Source organism: Triturus cristatus, chromosome 7, assembly GCF_964204655.1.
Source record: "Triturus cristatus chromosome 7, aTriCri1.1, whole genome shotgun sequence".
NCBI lineage: Eukaryota > Metazoa > Chordata > Amphibia > Caudata > Salamandridae > Triturus > Triturus cristatus.
In genome coordinates this window covers 600439470-600455961 of record NC_140590.1, presented here as the reverse complement: position 1 = coordinate 600455961, position 16492 = coordinate 600439470, and positions in this window count along the sequence as shown.

Genomic DNA, 16492 nt, shown 5'->3' with positions numbered 1-16492 from the left:
TATGCTATTAGAACGATGCATGCCTCTCTGAACCTGGAAGGAGCGGTTGGTAAGAAAGGCTTTAAGCCAGCCCAGTGCTTCCTGGGTGACCCCGGCTTTGTTCAGACACTGCAGCAAGATGGAATGTGCCACAGTGTCGAACGCGGCACTAAGGTCAAGCATAATCAAAGCCATAGTCTGGCCCTCGTCCGCGCCTGCACGTAAGGTTTCGGTCGCTCTCAGAAGGGCGGTTTCCGTGGAATATCCTGCCCTAAATCCAGATTGAGAGCTGTGGAAGGCCTTATTAGACTCTAGATGGGCCATGAGTTGGCTGTTAGCTATTTTTTCGGCCACCTTCGCCAGATAAGGTAACAGCGAAATAGGCCGTAAATTTTCAAGAATATCCTGACTTATGTTAGGTTTTTTCTTTATTGGAAGTACAATGGCTTGCTTCCACTCCACAGGGAGGGTGGCCGTAGAAAAAGAGAGTTGGAGAATATGTCTGAAGTGTTGTTCTAAGACTTTAAGGCTAGCTGCTAATATCTTGGGAGGGGCAGGATCTCGAGGGGATCCCGATTTAATGCTTTTACAGATATTATTTAAGGTTGTAGTAGAAGGGACAGAAAAGCAGTATAGGCATGCCTTATCAAAAGTAATCTCCAAATTCTCAGTGAAGTCAGAGCCCAAGGGCAGATCCTTAGAGAAGTTTGCATAGATGTTAATGATTTTGCTGGCAAAGTATTTAGCAATATTATTGCATGATTCAACAGAGTCACTCTGAGCATTGCTCTCATTAGATACTACCGAGATTTCTTTAAAAATTTTAAAGAGCTCCTTTGAGGAGTTCTCAGCCTCTCCAATGCGGGTCTTATTCAGTAGAATGGCAATATGAAAAGAAAGACAGTTTGGAAATGGAGGCATACATATTTTTTTCATAAAAAAAAGAACTGATTGGCTGTTTCATACCATTCTAGAATAAAAACTAGGCTGTATGTGTAAATTAATAGAAGCATGTTTTGTATTGGTACAGAAAAATGTGTTACCAAAGAACAGTACTATGGATTTGCTGTTAGGTTTGAAAAGTCAAGCACTCTTGCTCTGTGGAATTGAAACATTGTTTGGCGAACTTCTGACCTGACTCCACACAGCAGTGTTCCATGAGCTGTTGCTATGGTAGCAGGCAGAAGTCAAGTTGGGGGAAGGGTACTAGGCAGAAGTCAAGTTGAGGGAAGGGTACTTTTGGAAAAGGGTTGGTTTTCAACCAATAGAAATGTGTGATTACATTTGAAAAAAAGGGGCAAGCACTGAGATTTGAAACTAACATGTATATGTGTGGAAAAAGAGAGGGAAAGTTTGCCATTATCTGGTTCTGCTGAGAGGAGAGAGGTGTAAAGAACAGAGATCCTGGCTCTGATAATCTGCTGTTTGAGTGCCACATTTCTTTCACAACTAACTAATTTTAAAGGTGAGTTTAGAGTTTGAGAGGGGATGTATATGGTAAATTAAGAAATGAATAATAGAAATGCAATTGTTTTTGTTGAAGTTGTGTTTATTATTTTCTGTTTTGGGAGAAATTTAAATGTGAGGAACAAGTAAAATAATATGGACTATGTTTTCACAATAAATTAAGGTGTACTGGTATAATAAAAGAATAGTTTAAGGGTTTGAGGTTGGACTCAGTAATGCAAATACATTCAGCATCACTAAGGCTGGTTGCCCTTGCTGGAGTGTAGGCAGACACCCAGGTTACAAATGGTGCTGGTCTGAAAAAGCAGTTTGGACATGTGCTTTTTAAAAAATCTGAAAAGTGGATTCATAATGTGTCAGTCTGTAAAAGTGTTTATCACTTGCCAAAAAAAGAGCAGTAAGTGTGCTTTCAAATTGGCAAAGAAATTTCGTTTTGTGACTAATGTGAAAACATGACTCTGTGTGCAAATAGGAATTACAGGCAGAGATTTATTGCGTATTGCTCTGGTGATTTCACAGTTGCATTAGATGGAAAGGGGGAGCCATTTTTTGGTGCAGAAGCTGACTCTTAGCACACAGCCAGCTACTTACCATGTGGAATCATGCACAGTATTCACAAGCAAGTGGGGTTTGAGGTTTCAGTCAGTAATGCAAATACATTCAGCATCACTAAGGCTGGTTGCCCTTGCTGGAGTGTAGGCAGACACCCAGGTTACAAATGGTGCTGGTCTGAAAAAGCAGTTTGGACATGTGCTTTTTAAAAAATCTGAAAAGTGGATTCATAATGTGTCAGTCTGTAAAAGTGTTTATCACTTGCCAAAAAAAAGAGCAGTAAGTGTGCTTTCAAATTGGCAAAGAAATTTAGTTTTGTGACTAATGTGAAAACATGACTCTGTGTGCAAATAGGAATTACAGGCAGAGATTTATTGCGTATTGCTCTGGTGATTTCACAGATGCATTAGATGGAAAGGGGGAGCCATTTTTTGGTGCAGAAGCTGACTCTTAGCACACAGGTAGCTGCTTACCATGTGGAATCATGCACAGTATTCACAAGCGAGTGGGGTTTGAGGTTTCAGTCAGTAATGCAAATACATTCAGCATCACTAAGGCTGGTTGCCCTTGCTGGAGTGTAGGCAGATACCCAGGTTACAAATGGTGCTGGTCTGAAAAAGCAGTTTGGACATGTGCTTTTTAAAAAATCTGAAAAGTGGATTCATAATGTGTCAGTCTGTAAAAGTGTTTATCACTTGCCAAAAAAAAGAGCAGTAAGTGTGCTTTCAAATTGGCAAAGAAATTTCGTTTTGTGACTAATGTGAAAACATGACTCTGTGTGCAAATAGGAATTACAGGCAGAGATTTATTGCGTATTGCTCTGGTGATTTCACAGTTGCATTAGATGGAAAGGGGGAGCCATTTTTTGGTGCAGAAGCTGACTCTTAGCACACAGGTAGCTGCTTACCATGTGGAATCATGCACAGTATTCACAAGCGAGTGGGGTTTGAGGTTTCAGTCAGTAATGCAAATACATTCAGCATCACTAAGGCTGGTTGCCCTTGCTGGAGTGTAGGCAGACACCCAGGTTACAAATGGTGCTGGTCTGAAAAAGCAGTTTGGACATGTGCTTTTTAAAAAATCTGAAAAGTGGATTCATAATGTGTCAGTCTGTAAAAGTGTTTATCACTTGCCAAAAAAAAGAGCAGTAAGTGTGCTTTCAAATTGGCAAAGAAATTTCGTTTTGTGACTAATGTGAAAACATGACTCTGTGTGCAAATAGGAATTACAGGCAGAGATTTATTGCGTATTGCTCTGGTGATTTCACAGTTGCATTAGATGGAAAGGGGGAGCCATTTTTTGGTGCAGAAGCTGACTCTTAGCACACAGCCAGCTACTTACCATGTGGAATCATGCACAGTATTCACAAGTGAGTGGGGTTTGAGGTTTCAGTCAGTAATGCAAATACATTCAGCATCACTAAGGCTGGTTGCCCTTGCTGGAGTGTAGGCAGACACCCAGGTTACAAATAGTGCTGGTCTGAAAAAGCAGTTTGGACATGTGCTTTTAAAAAAATATGAAAAGTGGATTCATAATGTGTCAGTCTGTAAAAGTGTTTATCACTTGCCAAAAAAAAGAGCAGTAAGTGTGCTTTCAAATTGGCAAAGAAATTTCGTTTTGTGACTAATGTGAAAACATGACTCTGTGTGCAAATAGGAATTACAGGCAGAGATTTATTGCGTATTGCTCTGGTGATTTCACAGTTGCATTAGATGGAAAGGGGGAGCCATTTTTTGGTGCAGAAGCAGACTCTTAGCACACAGCCAGCTACTTACCATGTGGAATCATGCACAGTATTCACAAGCGAGTGGGGTTTGAGGTTTCAGTCAGTAATGCAAACACATTCAGCATCACTAAGGCTGGTTGCCCTTGCTGGAGTGTAGGCATTCACCCAGGTTACAAATGGTGCTGGTCTGAAAAAGCAGTTTGGACATGTGCTTTTTAAAAAATCTGAAAAGTGGATTCATAATGTGTCAGTCTGTAAAAGTGTTTATCACTTGCCAAAAAAAAGAGCAGTACGTGTGCTTTCAAATTGGCAAAGAAATTTCGTTTTGTGACTAATGTGAAAACATGACTCTGTGTGCAAATAGGAATTACAGGCAGAGATTTATTACGTATTGCTCTGGTGATTTCACAGTTGCATTAGATGGAAAGGGGGAGCCATTTTTTGGTGCAGAAGCAGACTCTTAGCACACAGCCAGCTACTTACCATGTGGAATCATGCACAGTATTCACAAGCGAGTGGGGTTTGAGGTTTCAGTCAGTAATGCAAACACATTCAGCATCACTAAGGCTGGTTGCCCTTGCTGGAGTGTAGGCAGACACCCAGGTTACAAATGGTGCTGGTCTGAAAAAGCAGTTTGGACATGTGCTTTTTAAAAAATCTGAAAAGTGGATTCATAATGTGTCAGTCTGTAAAAGTGTTTATCACTTGCCAAAAAAAAGAGCAGTAAGTGTGCTTTCAAATTGGCAAAGAAATTTCGTTTTGTGACTAATGTGAAAACATGACTCTGTGTGCAAATAGGAATTACAGGCAGAGATTTATTGCGTATTGCTCTGGTGATTTCACAGTTGCATTAGAAGGAAAGGGGGAGCCTTTTTTTGGTGCAGAAGCTGACTCTTAGCACACAGCCAGCTACTTACCATGTGGAATCATGCACAGTATTCACAAGCGAGTGGGGTTTGAGGTTTCAGTCAGTAATGCAAATACATTGAGCATCACTAAGGCTGGTTGCCCTTGCTGGAGTGTAGGCAGTCACCCAGGTTACAAATGGTGCTGGTCTGAAAAAGCAGTTTGGACATGTGCTTTTTAAAAAATCTGAAAAGTGGATTCATAATGTGTCAGTCTGTAAAAGTGATTATCACTTGCCAAAAAAAAGAGCAGTAAGTGTGCTTTCAAATTGGCAAAGAAATTTCGTTTTGTGACTAATGTGAAAACATGACTCTGTGTGCAAATAGGAATTACAGGCAGAGATTTATTGCGTATTGCTCTGGTGATTTCACAGTTGCATTAGAAGGAAAGGGGGAGCCATTTTTTGGTGCAGAAGCAGACTCTTAGCACACACCCAGCTGCTTACCATGTGGAATCATGCACAGTATTCACAAGCGAGTGGGGTTTGAGGTTTCAGTCAGTAATGCAAATACATTCAGCATCACTAAGGCTGGTTGCCCTTGCTGGAGTGTAGGCAGTCACCCAGGTTACAAATGGTGATGGTCTGAAAAAGCAGTTTGGACATGTGCTTTTTAAAAAATCTGAAAAGTGGATTCATAATGTGTCAGTCTGTAAAAGTGTTTATCACTTGCCAAAAAAAGAGCAGTAAGTGTGCTTTCAAATTGGCAAAGAAATTTCGTTTTGTGACTAATGTGAAAACAAATGTAGTAATATATTTAAATAAAATAAAGGAATTTTTTTTTAGTTTTTTTCAGGTATTGCTGAAGAGCAGTGAACAAAATTTAAGATGCCTACAAAATCCAGAGTAAAAAAAGACCACAAAAAAAACCTATATTTGAAGACAACTGGAGGACCTAAGTTAGTTGAAGATGCTCGTGTTGGGAAGAAGAAAAAATCTTCTGGTAAGCAAACAAAAGATTTTCTAAGGAACATATTCAAAAAAAGGAAAAATGTACAAAATGTCTGTACTGGAAAGAATGATTTCAATCGAAAAGGACAGGAAAAAATTGAGAATTTAGTTAATGCAAATATACCTTCTGCAACTAAAAAGATAAACTTAAACAGAAAAACAGCGTTTAAAGAGATACGTAGAAAAATGTTTCAGAGAAGAGTTATGTCCAATTTGATAAAGGATGTGAAGAAATATAAGCAAAAGGCAAAGTTTTATAAGAGAAAAAAAGAAATTGAAGCCATTGCAGCAAAGGCATTAGAATTAAAAAGGAAACTATTCATTTTAATTTTGAATAGGATGCGTACATTAGACCAAATGGTTAATGTACTGAAATCACATAGCAAAAGGAAAAGAGTAGTGAACAGAACAAACTTTTGTAAAGTGTTTTTAGGAAAATGGATGCATAGTTCAAGTAGTGAACCTTTTTTTAATGAAGAGAGTTATTTTCAAAGTAATAGTTTGCTGCATGCAGTTGACACCAGAGGTCGTGCTTATGAAGTGAAAAATGGTTGCATAATGGAGGAGGAGATAATGGTTCCAAGAGATGAGGTACAAGTGATGGCGGATGAGGCTATGGGGAGACATCCTAAAGCCCCAGTGTACACTTGGAATTGTAGTAGTATTTGCACTGTGCGTCAGGAATCTATTGATAAATTTCGTGAGTTTCTAAGAGAATATAGCAAAAAAAGTGTGAAACAGAAGATTAAGGTGCTTCAAAGTCTAGATCCATGCAGAGTGAGAGAGAATACTGGTTTGCAGGGTCATTCTCTGGCTTGTCTATCTAGAAAAGTGTGTAATAGTGTTTTCCATCATTTTAGGATGCTGGCTGTTCATCATACTGAAATGAGAAAGTTTGTGAGACGGTTGTATTTTGCTAAAAGTCCAGCAATAAAGTTAGATGAATTGAATAGGGCTCTGTTCCGTGGAACGGTATCAGATGTAGAGAAGGTTGTTGATGAAATTCAGTTTTGTTACTTTGGTCCTGAACAAAACAGTGCAGAGAAGGACACAGTAAATGAGGAAGAAGTGAAAGAAAATGTAGAACCCTCTGTAAGTAAGACATTTAATGATCACATAACAAAATTTGCAATAATCTCTAATGAAAGACCAAATATTACTTGTATTTGTTGCCGCAGAACTCATTATAGAAAACAAACCAGGTATGTTGATCTCTACAGAAAGAGTGAAAATGAAGATAATTATAAGTGGAAGGATTTTGCCACATATATATTTCTTGAAAATTGTTTTGAATTGGGTGAAGTTCAGCGTATTTGTAAATACTGTTACAACAAGTTAGAGGAAAATAGAATGCCGACCAGAGCTGTACATAATAATTTAGAATTGGATGCTATTCCTGCTGAACTTTCTGAATTAAATACATATGAGTCTATACTCATTCAATGTGTTCATCCGTTCCAGACCATAGTACGTATGGAGCCCAAAACTGGTAAATTACCTCCTTCAGATTTACTGAGAGGTTTAAAAGGTAGAGTGGTGTATTTGCCCTTGGATTTGAAAAAAAATATGGAAACTATTGATGCGGATACTTTGGAAACTGAACCATTAGTTATTCTGGTTAATGGTGTACCTACAAAGAATAAGAAGATTTGGCAGGAGCTGGTAGATGTACGGAAAGTACAAAGAGCAAATTTGTATTTGAAAAGGAATAACAAATGGTATGAATCAATTTATATAGAAGAAGAAGAAGAAGAAGATTTACAAGAAGACACAGAAACACCAACTGGACAAATTGAAAAAGTGGACAAGTCAAAGGAAGAAGAAATTTATGAACATTTTAGCATACATCCTCTTCATTCAAAAGAAGTTATGGGAGACAATATTGATCTATTTCAGATGAAGAAAGCAAAAGGAACTCCTGTGAGTGTATGGGAGGAGAGCTTGGAAGCTCGATGTTTTCCCCAGCTGTTTCCTAAAGGAAAAGGAGGACGATACGATGAACGTCCGGAACAGATTCCAGCTTCTGAGTATCGGACTACAAGACTATATGCTGAAGATCCCAGATTTCGACAAAGTATTCCTTATTTGTTCCATCTTTTATTTGAAAGCGACTTGTCTGCACTGTCTTATGCAGTAAATCACATTTTAAAAAGTGGAGTACATTTACAAAATGTGTCTGCTAAGGATTTTATGGAGAAAGTGCAGCACCGAGATGATCATTTGGAAACACAACTGATCAATCTGATGGCTTGTCAGCGTGGGACAAATGAATATTGGTACCGACATCATGGTGAATTAAAATGCATGTTACGGAATTTAGGAACTCCAACATGGTTCCTTACCCTAAGCTGTGCCGAGTATGCTTGGGATGATTTACTGGATTTTCTACGAGAGGCAAATTCAAACATTAAAAACATCGAATACAAGACAGCAGGAGAACTGTGCTCATTGGATCCAGTTAATGTTTGCAGATATTTCAATCATAGATTTGAGGCTATGATGTCCTTCATCTGCAATAAAAAAAATCCACCTCTAGGAGAAGTAGTGGATTTCTTTTGGAGAAAAGAGTACCAGGCAAGAGGTGCTCCTCATATTCATATGCTGTTGTGGATCAAGGATGCCCCAAAGTTTGGAACAGATACTGATGAAGCAGTGTTATCTTACATTGAAGAATATGCAACATGTGCTATACCAAAAAGCACAGAAGAGAAAAAGTTAAAGGAGCAAGTTTTACGTTTCCAAAGTCATCGGTGTGGAAAATACTGTCGACGGAAATACAAGAGCAAAGATAAATACTACACTAAATGTCGATTTGGATTTGCTAGACCTGTTCTTTCAAATGGAAGAGTTAACAGTTTTATGTCATCTGTGAGACATACTATCACAAGAAAATCACCTAAGAATACCTACAACCTTAAAAGAAAAGAAGAATCAAAAAATATAAATGACTACAACCCAGTGATTTTATCCATGTGGAACGCTAACATGGATATACAGTATGTAGCTGACAATTCCATTGCTGTTGCTCGATATGTAACGTCTTACATTACGAAATCAGAAAAAACAGAATTGAAGGAAATGTGGGAAGAGATTTCTCACGAGAAAACTGTCAGTAAGAAGCTGTACAGTTTCAGTTTGAAGATGTTATCGCATGGAGAAATTGGATCCTACGAATGTTCAGATAGGTTATCTTCTGCAAGTCTCTACTCGAAATCAAGAAGAATAATTTGGGCAAGTTTAGGCCTTGCAGCAATGAGAAATCGGGTACTGAAATCTGTTGGAGAAATTGAATATTTGGCCGAGAATGACCCAGAAAGTACAGATATTTTGAAATCAAACATGTTGGACACATATTACCCAAAGAGAAGTCATCATCTGGAGAACATGTGTCTCTATGAAGTGCTGCAGAACTACATTTATTCACGGAAAGCCGCAGAAGACATCAACAATGGAAAATATAAAGTCATTGGTGAGGAAGGATGTTTGGTGAAGCAAACAAAAGGAAGTTTGATAAATCACCGGAAGCTGAGTTGCGACACTACTGACAAAAAGGAATTTTACTACTTGGCTCTTTTACAGCTGTTTAAACCATGGCGTACAGAGGATGAACTACTGGGAGAATTTCAAAGCTATGAAGATTCTTTTAATGCTTGCAAAGACAGCATACAATGCAATACATTCACAACTTATCTGCAAATGTTAAATGAAGAAATTGAACAGGAAACTACAATTGCAGCAGAAATAGCTAGAGACAGTTCTCAGGACAGCCAAAGTTCAGGAACACTCAGTCAAGATCCCCTAGGACAACCAATCGTTGAAAATGAAGCATCAGTAGCCATGAATGAAGTGGAAACGGCTATGAATCAAGCTCAAGGAGAATTTATAGACTTACAAAATTTGGAAAGACAACTGAACGAAGAGCAGCAACAAATTTATGAAGAGATCAGAAACAAAATTGATCACGGATTTCTACATGAAAAAAAAGAGTGCTCATGCACATCATTTCATCCAATCAGGATGTATGTAAGCGGACAAGCTGGAACTGGAAAAAGTTTCCTAATAAAAGTCATCAGAAGCTACCTACAGCAAAAAACGGATTCTACTTTGTCTTGTGTGGTTACTGCTCCAACTGGGTTAGCAGCATATAACATAAAAGGAATCACTTTACATCGTTTGCTAATGTTACCAGTGGAGCATGAGAACAAAATACAATACAACAAGCTAACTGGAGAAGCATGCTTGGAAGTTTCAAGAGTATTGAAGAAGATGCAAGTTCTCATTATTGATGAGGTGAGCATGGTATCGAACTTAATGCTTGCCTTTGTGCATTTAAGAATGCAGCAAATTCTGAAGTCAGACTATGACGTGTTATTTGGAGGAAAACATGTCATAGTTTTTGGAGATCTTTTGCAACTTACTCCAGTCAAAGGACAACCAGTGTTTAATACTGTGACACATGAAGACACGGAGAAGTCATTGGGAAGCATCGGTAATACAAATATTTGGTCCTTCTTTGAGTACAAGGAACTTACAACTAATATGAGGCAAGCAAACGATGAAGAATATGGAAGTATTCTGAAAGATATCAGGATTGGACTACTCACAGAAGCTGGCAAAAAAGCATTACAGACTCGGCTGCTACATAATTTATTTCCAAAGGAAGAAATAGTTGCAGAGAAGATATACAAGAACATTGCAGAAAACAAAAGTGTCATCTGCTTAATGCCAACTCTACTTGAATGCTCAATATTCAATGAGGAGCTTTTGAAATTGGAAAAGGAAGATATCAGGAAATTGGAAGCAGTGGACAAAATTGAGGATGGAAGAATTACTGTCACATTAACAGGCACACTGAAAAATAAATTGGATTCACTAGAGAAGAAGATTTCCAAAACAGCTGGATTAGAAAAAAATCTATATGTTTGCATGAACTGTAGAGTATTTTTAAGGAGAAATTTGGATGTTGAAAAAGGTTTAGTTAATGGAGCTATGGGAAGAGTTGTGGGTTTTATTAATTATCAGAAAAAAGATGGAATTGAATGTTTAAAAATAAAATTTGATCAGATAGAAGAAGTTAAAGACATTTGTCCTTGTACAGTTCGTTTCATGCTTGTGAAAGACTTATATGTACGTAGGAAGCAGTTTCCGTTTTCGCTAGCATATGCTGTAACTATTCACAAGTCTCAAGGATTGACTGTAGATTGTGCATTTGTGAACATTGGTTCAACTGTGTTCAAAGAAGGTATGGCATATGTTGCTTTGTCATGAGTGAAAACATTATCAGGTTTATTCATGATAGACTTTGATGATTCAAAAGTTAGTGCTGATCGAATTGTGTAAAGGAGTATAATAGATTAAGAAGAAGCTATGCTCCTCATTGAGGTCAGTATCCTGTGTTGGAGAAACGTGTAGTTTCTCGTAAAAGGAGAAATGAGAATATCTGTAATGAAGATGTAGAGAGGAAGAAAAAAAAGAGGAGTGATGTAATTGCAAGCAAAAAGAATAAGGAAAATGAAGAACAGGTTGTAGGATGTTATTTTGAAAATAGCTCTGGTGTCAACTGCTACGCTAATGTAGTGCTGAATGTTGCATTTTATCTGGAAAGTTTGCAAGAGCAGATAATAGTAAATCAGGGAAAAAGATTCTGTTCTGTGCTGAGTCTCCTTTTTGAAAAGCTGAGTAATGATAAAACTCAAATAGAAAGTGCTACTGAAATTAGAAAAGTTTTAGATGTATGTTCAGGACGAACACAGTTTTCTCAAAATGTACAGCAAGACGCACAGGAATTCTTGATTTATTTTCTTCAGGTACTGGAAGAAGAAGGGGTTAACATTGAAAATGTATTTGGTCTCTCTTATAAATGGGAACATAGTTGTGAAAACTGTTATAATATATGTGGCTCTAATGTTGATTCTGAAAGGTTTATTTATTTAACATTGCCAGAGAGTAAAACAGTCACTTTTGCTAAATTAGTTAAAGATGCTAATCATAGCATGCAATGCGGTGAGTGTAAATCTGACATGTTTTCAACATTAATTTTAAAGGAATACAGACAGTATGTAATTTTAATGATGCAACGATGTAGAGCTGATGGTTCAAAATTGGATACTTTAATAAAGAAGTTTACAGGACAGCAATTATCAATTTCAGGAAAAACTTTTGTAACAGTTGCAATAATTTTCCATGATGGACCTACTGTAACTTCTGGTCATTACACAGTTTATCTTAAATGTGAAAAAGGCTGGACACTGTGTAATGATTCCCAATTGATTTTTAAGCAACGTTTGCCTTTTGATTTAGCAAATTCCTATCTAATCTTCCTGAAACCTAAATTTTAGAGAGATTTGACAACATCTGGACAAAACAATTTTACCATTTTATTGGATTACCATTTGGAATTTACAAATAAAAAGATTTAACAAATTATCATTTGGCCTAATGGAAAGGTAACCAATTGTAATGTGGAATTTTTCCATTTTTTAAGGAAACTTTGGAAAACCAAAAATTTAGAAAAAATCAGTAACATCTGCACAATTTAAATTTTGGAATGTTATTGGATTGCCATTGGAAACTTTTTCAAAAAAGATTTTTAAAATTACTATTTGGCCATGCGGAAAAGTAAACAATTCTATTGTGGACTTATTTAATTATTAATTAATCTTTCGGAAACCAAAATGTTACAGAGAATCGGTGACATCTGTACAATTTAAACTTTTGTTTTTTATTGGATTACCATTGGAAATTAAACAAAAAAAGAATTTTAAAATTACTATTTGGCCTAAAGGAAATGGAACCAGATGTATTGTGGAGTTATTTGACATATATTATTGTGATTATACTTCTGAAACAAAAATATCAGACGGTATTTTAAAGAAATAAGTATTGATATTAGATGATATTTTTTAAGAATATTATGCATTTCTATAAAGTTATGTTTATGCAAAAAGAGATTGTGGGCTTTTTTAAAAACAATCTTTGAGATTGTTAATTTTTTTTTTGCCTGCTGTTAAATGATGAATGCAATTGCTTTCACAATTTATAGTGAAATGCAATATTTTCTGAAAACAGCAAAAAAAAGGCAAAAATATTTTTTGAAAAATATGTAAATATGTGTACTGTATTATTAAATGTTTTATTAAATATTAATACTTTTTTCTTTTTTTTCAGATTGAGATAGAAAATTTTCGAAAACTAGAACCATTTTTAAAGCAATTAAAAAAAAATTAAATGAATAAATCTTTTTTTGAGTGGGTATGGTAAGTCAATAATGTCATGGTCCCTTTTTTCCACTTCTCTACAATCACATTTGCAGTTTTTAATTGTAGTCTCTCAAGGACCTTGTAATGTGATAATTGATTTTTAGTGTTTTTTTAAAAAAAAAAAAAAAATTACGCGTACGGTAAAAAAAAAAAAAAAAAAGTTTTTTAAAAAAAATATATAAAAAATAGATGAAAGGTAAGGTTGGCTCTTAAAAGAGCCGTTGTGTTCATGCAGGGACAGAGGAAAGAAAGATTGGGAATATTAGACGGTACGACAAGTGTGCTGATCTATTTTAATGTTCACTAGGGAAATACTGGTCTCCCTATAAGTAATTAGATCGTGACAATTGGCGCACCGTACTTCAACCCTCGCAAACCGAGGGTTAATTTCCAGAGGACCAGAAAAAGGAGATGCTCCCCCCACAGATGAAGGGCTCACCTGACCTGCAGAAGAAGGACTCGGCTCTGCAGATGATGGTCCAGGCTGAGCTGCTGTGGATGTGCTTGGTTGATTTACTGAAGGGTTACCTTCAGTAAGTCGAGCATGTGTCCTTCTGTGTACATCCTTAAGGTGTCTCATCATGGTGTGATTCCCAAAGGAATACTTCCTGTCAGGATTACCTCTTGAAAGTACACGCTTACACAGCTTGCAAGTCACTAAGGGTGCATTTACCTTTTGCTGGCCTTCTGGAAAAGTAAAATACTCCCATACGTAAGAGGTCTTTTGTTTCCTCGCTCTCTGCCTCAAGGTAGTGCTGCTAGCCTCACTCTCAGAAGAGCTCTGCTGTTCTGCCATCATATCACAAAGACAACCCAGCTCCTTCTCCTAAGGGATCACAAGCAGAAATGAGGGGAATGGGTGTGGTGTAGGAGAGATCTAGAACTGAAAGTAGTTTCAACCAATCAAAAGTTGTGTTTCATGATCACATGACCTACCGTACGCTTACGGTACGCTTACGGCAAAAGTACGCATGCGCGTAAAAAAGACACGCGCTCGCGCGCATGCGCATAACAGTCACTCCCCGACACTTCCGCGTAACGTGCGCGTGTAGCGTACACGCGTACGCGCCCCACGCGGAGCACGCGCGGCTACGCAAATTGCCTAACTATACGCAAACAGCGTAGATAAATTACGGACATTGCGTAAACCGTACGCTTACCGTAAGCTTACGGTACGCGTACTAAAAAAAAAATAAAAATAAAGGAAAAAATGTATTGCTAATAAATTTTACCTGTTTATTTTATAAAAAATGTTAAAAAAAACATATTGTAGAATTTTTAAAATTTAACCATAGTCTTTAAAAAAGGATAGAAAATTAAAATAAAAATATGTAAAAAAAAAAAGAAGAAAAAAAAAAAAAATAGCATTTAAAAAACCTTGCAAATTCACTGAAAAAAACATGGGTTTCACACACGTTATAGTTAGGAATTAGCATTTAAAAAACCTTTGAAATTCACTGAAAAAACCATGGGTTTCACACACGTTATAGTTAGGAATTAGCATTTAAAAAACCTTAGAAATTCAATGAAAAAACCAAAGGTTTCACACATGTTATAGTTAGCTGGACATTTCACTCGTAAAAAACCAATGAAATTCCCCCGTTATAGTTAGTTCAGCTAACTATAACTCGCGCGCCCGCAATGCACTACTGATGACGTCACATATTACATCACTCATGACATGGTCAGTGACATCACTCATGACATCACTGATGACATCTCAAATGACATCACTGATGACATTATCCTTGTGACAGAATGGTAGACCTCCTCTCACCCTAATATAACCTTTGATACAAACATTCAAAAACAGAGACTAAAATTTTCAAAAAAATGGACATACCAATAACAGTTACAACAACCTATTCAGTAATTCTAAGATCCACATACACATCCACTCATCCACCAACAATCCTATACAGTCACTCATACATGTACTCACACATCATATGTACTCATACACCTAAACATCCTGTAACACAATCCCACTCATCCATAGAGTTACTCACACATAGTCACTCATGCTAATAAAGAATCAAACATCCATTTACTTGCATATATAGTTATACACACACCAGCACACTTACTTTTACAGAAACTTACACATACTTAGTCTTTTTAACAATCACTTATAGAAACACATACTTATTCATACAGGAACTCTTCCAATCTCTCACTCTCACATATACTCACTTATAAACACCAATAGTCACATATACTAGTTTAAAACATATGTAGTTACTTATGAAGACACTATTGAGACAGTCATTCACTCACTAACACACCCATGCACACACTCATCCACCCATACAGTCCTGCACACATGCTGTCTTCAACACATACAAACAGTGAGTCACTCATTCATGCATCTATGCACTACGTAATACCCCCCACCGCACCATGAAGACACTCAGACACTCATACTGATACTCAAAAAACCAACTATTAACCTATATAGACACTCATGTAGCTACTCACCAACCCATGCAGCCACTTATATACAAAGTGAGAGACTGATACAGGTATTTACACATTTAAACATTACTCACTAAGCCATGTATTCAAAAAGATACACTTAATCAGTCAGTTATACAATCAATTTTTCAGAAACAAATCATCAATTTAGACACATATATACTCATTTATTCTTCCATCGACCTTGAGATATACATATATAAAACATATTTAATTTTCAGAAAAACACACATTCACTGGATGATGTCATCAGTGATGTCATTTGAGATGTCATCAGTGATGTCATGAGTGATGTCACTGACCATGTCATGAGTGATGTAATATGTGACGTCATCAGTAGTGCATTGCGGGCGCGCGAGTTATAGTTAGCTGAACTAACTATAACGGGGGAATTTCATTGGTTTTTTACGAGTGAAATGTCCAGCTAACTATAACATTTGTGAAACCTTTGGTTTTTTCATTGAATTTCTAAGGTTTTTTAAATGCTAATTCCTAACTATAACGTGTGTGAAACCCATGGTTTTTTCAGTGAATATATATATATATATATATACACATATGTTTTTAGAAACATATCAATTACGAACATTTACATTAAATACATTAATACAAACACAAATAATGATTCAAACAAAGTCGATCCATATCTGTCTCACAATACGGAGTCCTTGCTGCCCTAATATTTGTGTGGCTGCGAGTGACCAATTATTTCACAAACAACTATGAATCGCAGCCTATGAAGAAAGATAGCCCTCTCATCAACACTTGCCAGGGGACACATATATCTCATCCCTATTTCTATTACAGGCTAGTGTTATAAGTTTTCTTTATAAATACAAATCAAAATAATGTGGGCTTCTTTTCAGTGTGAAGTCGACGCGTTTCAGCCCATTTTATCTGGGCCTCATCAGGACTAGGGACTTAAGGAAACCTGAAACACAAGTAAATATAATCTCTCTTATTTACATTTAAACATATATACAGAAATATACACATATATACAACTTTTTACAGATAGGGGAACTACCCGGCTACTAAAGATAGAGTCTCACAAAGATGTGGGTATCTTAAATAAATGTGCTCTGTGGCCAACAGTAGAGCTGAAAGTAAAGAAGAAAGAGGGAAAACCTACCCTTTATCTATTTTAATAAGTCTCTGCAGTCTCACCCTGTGTGTGAA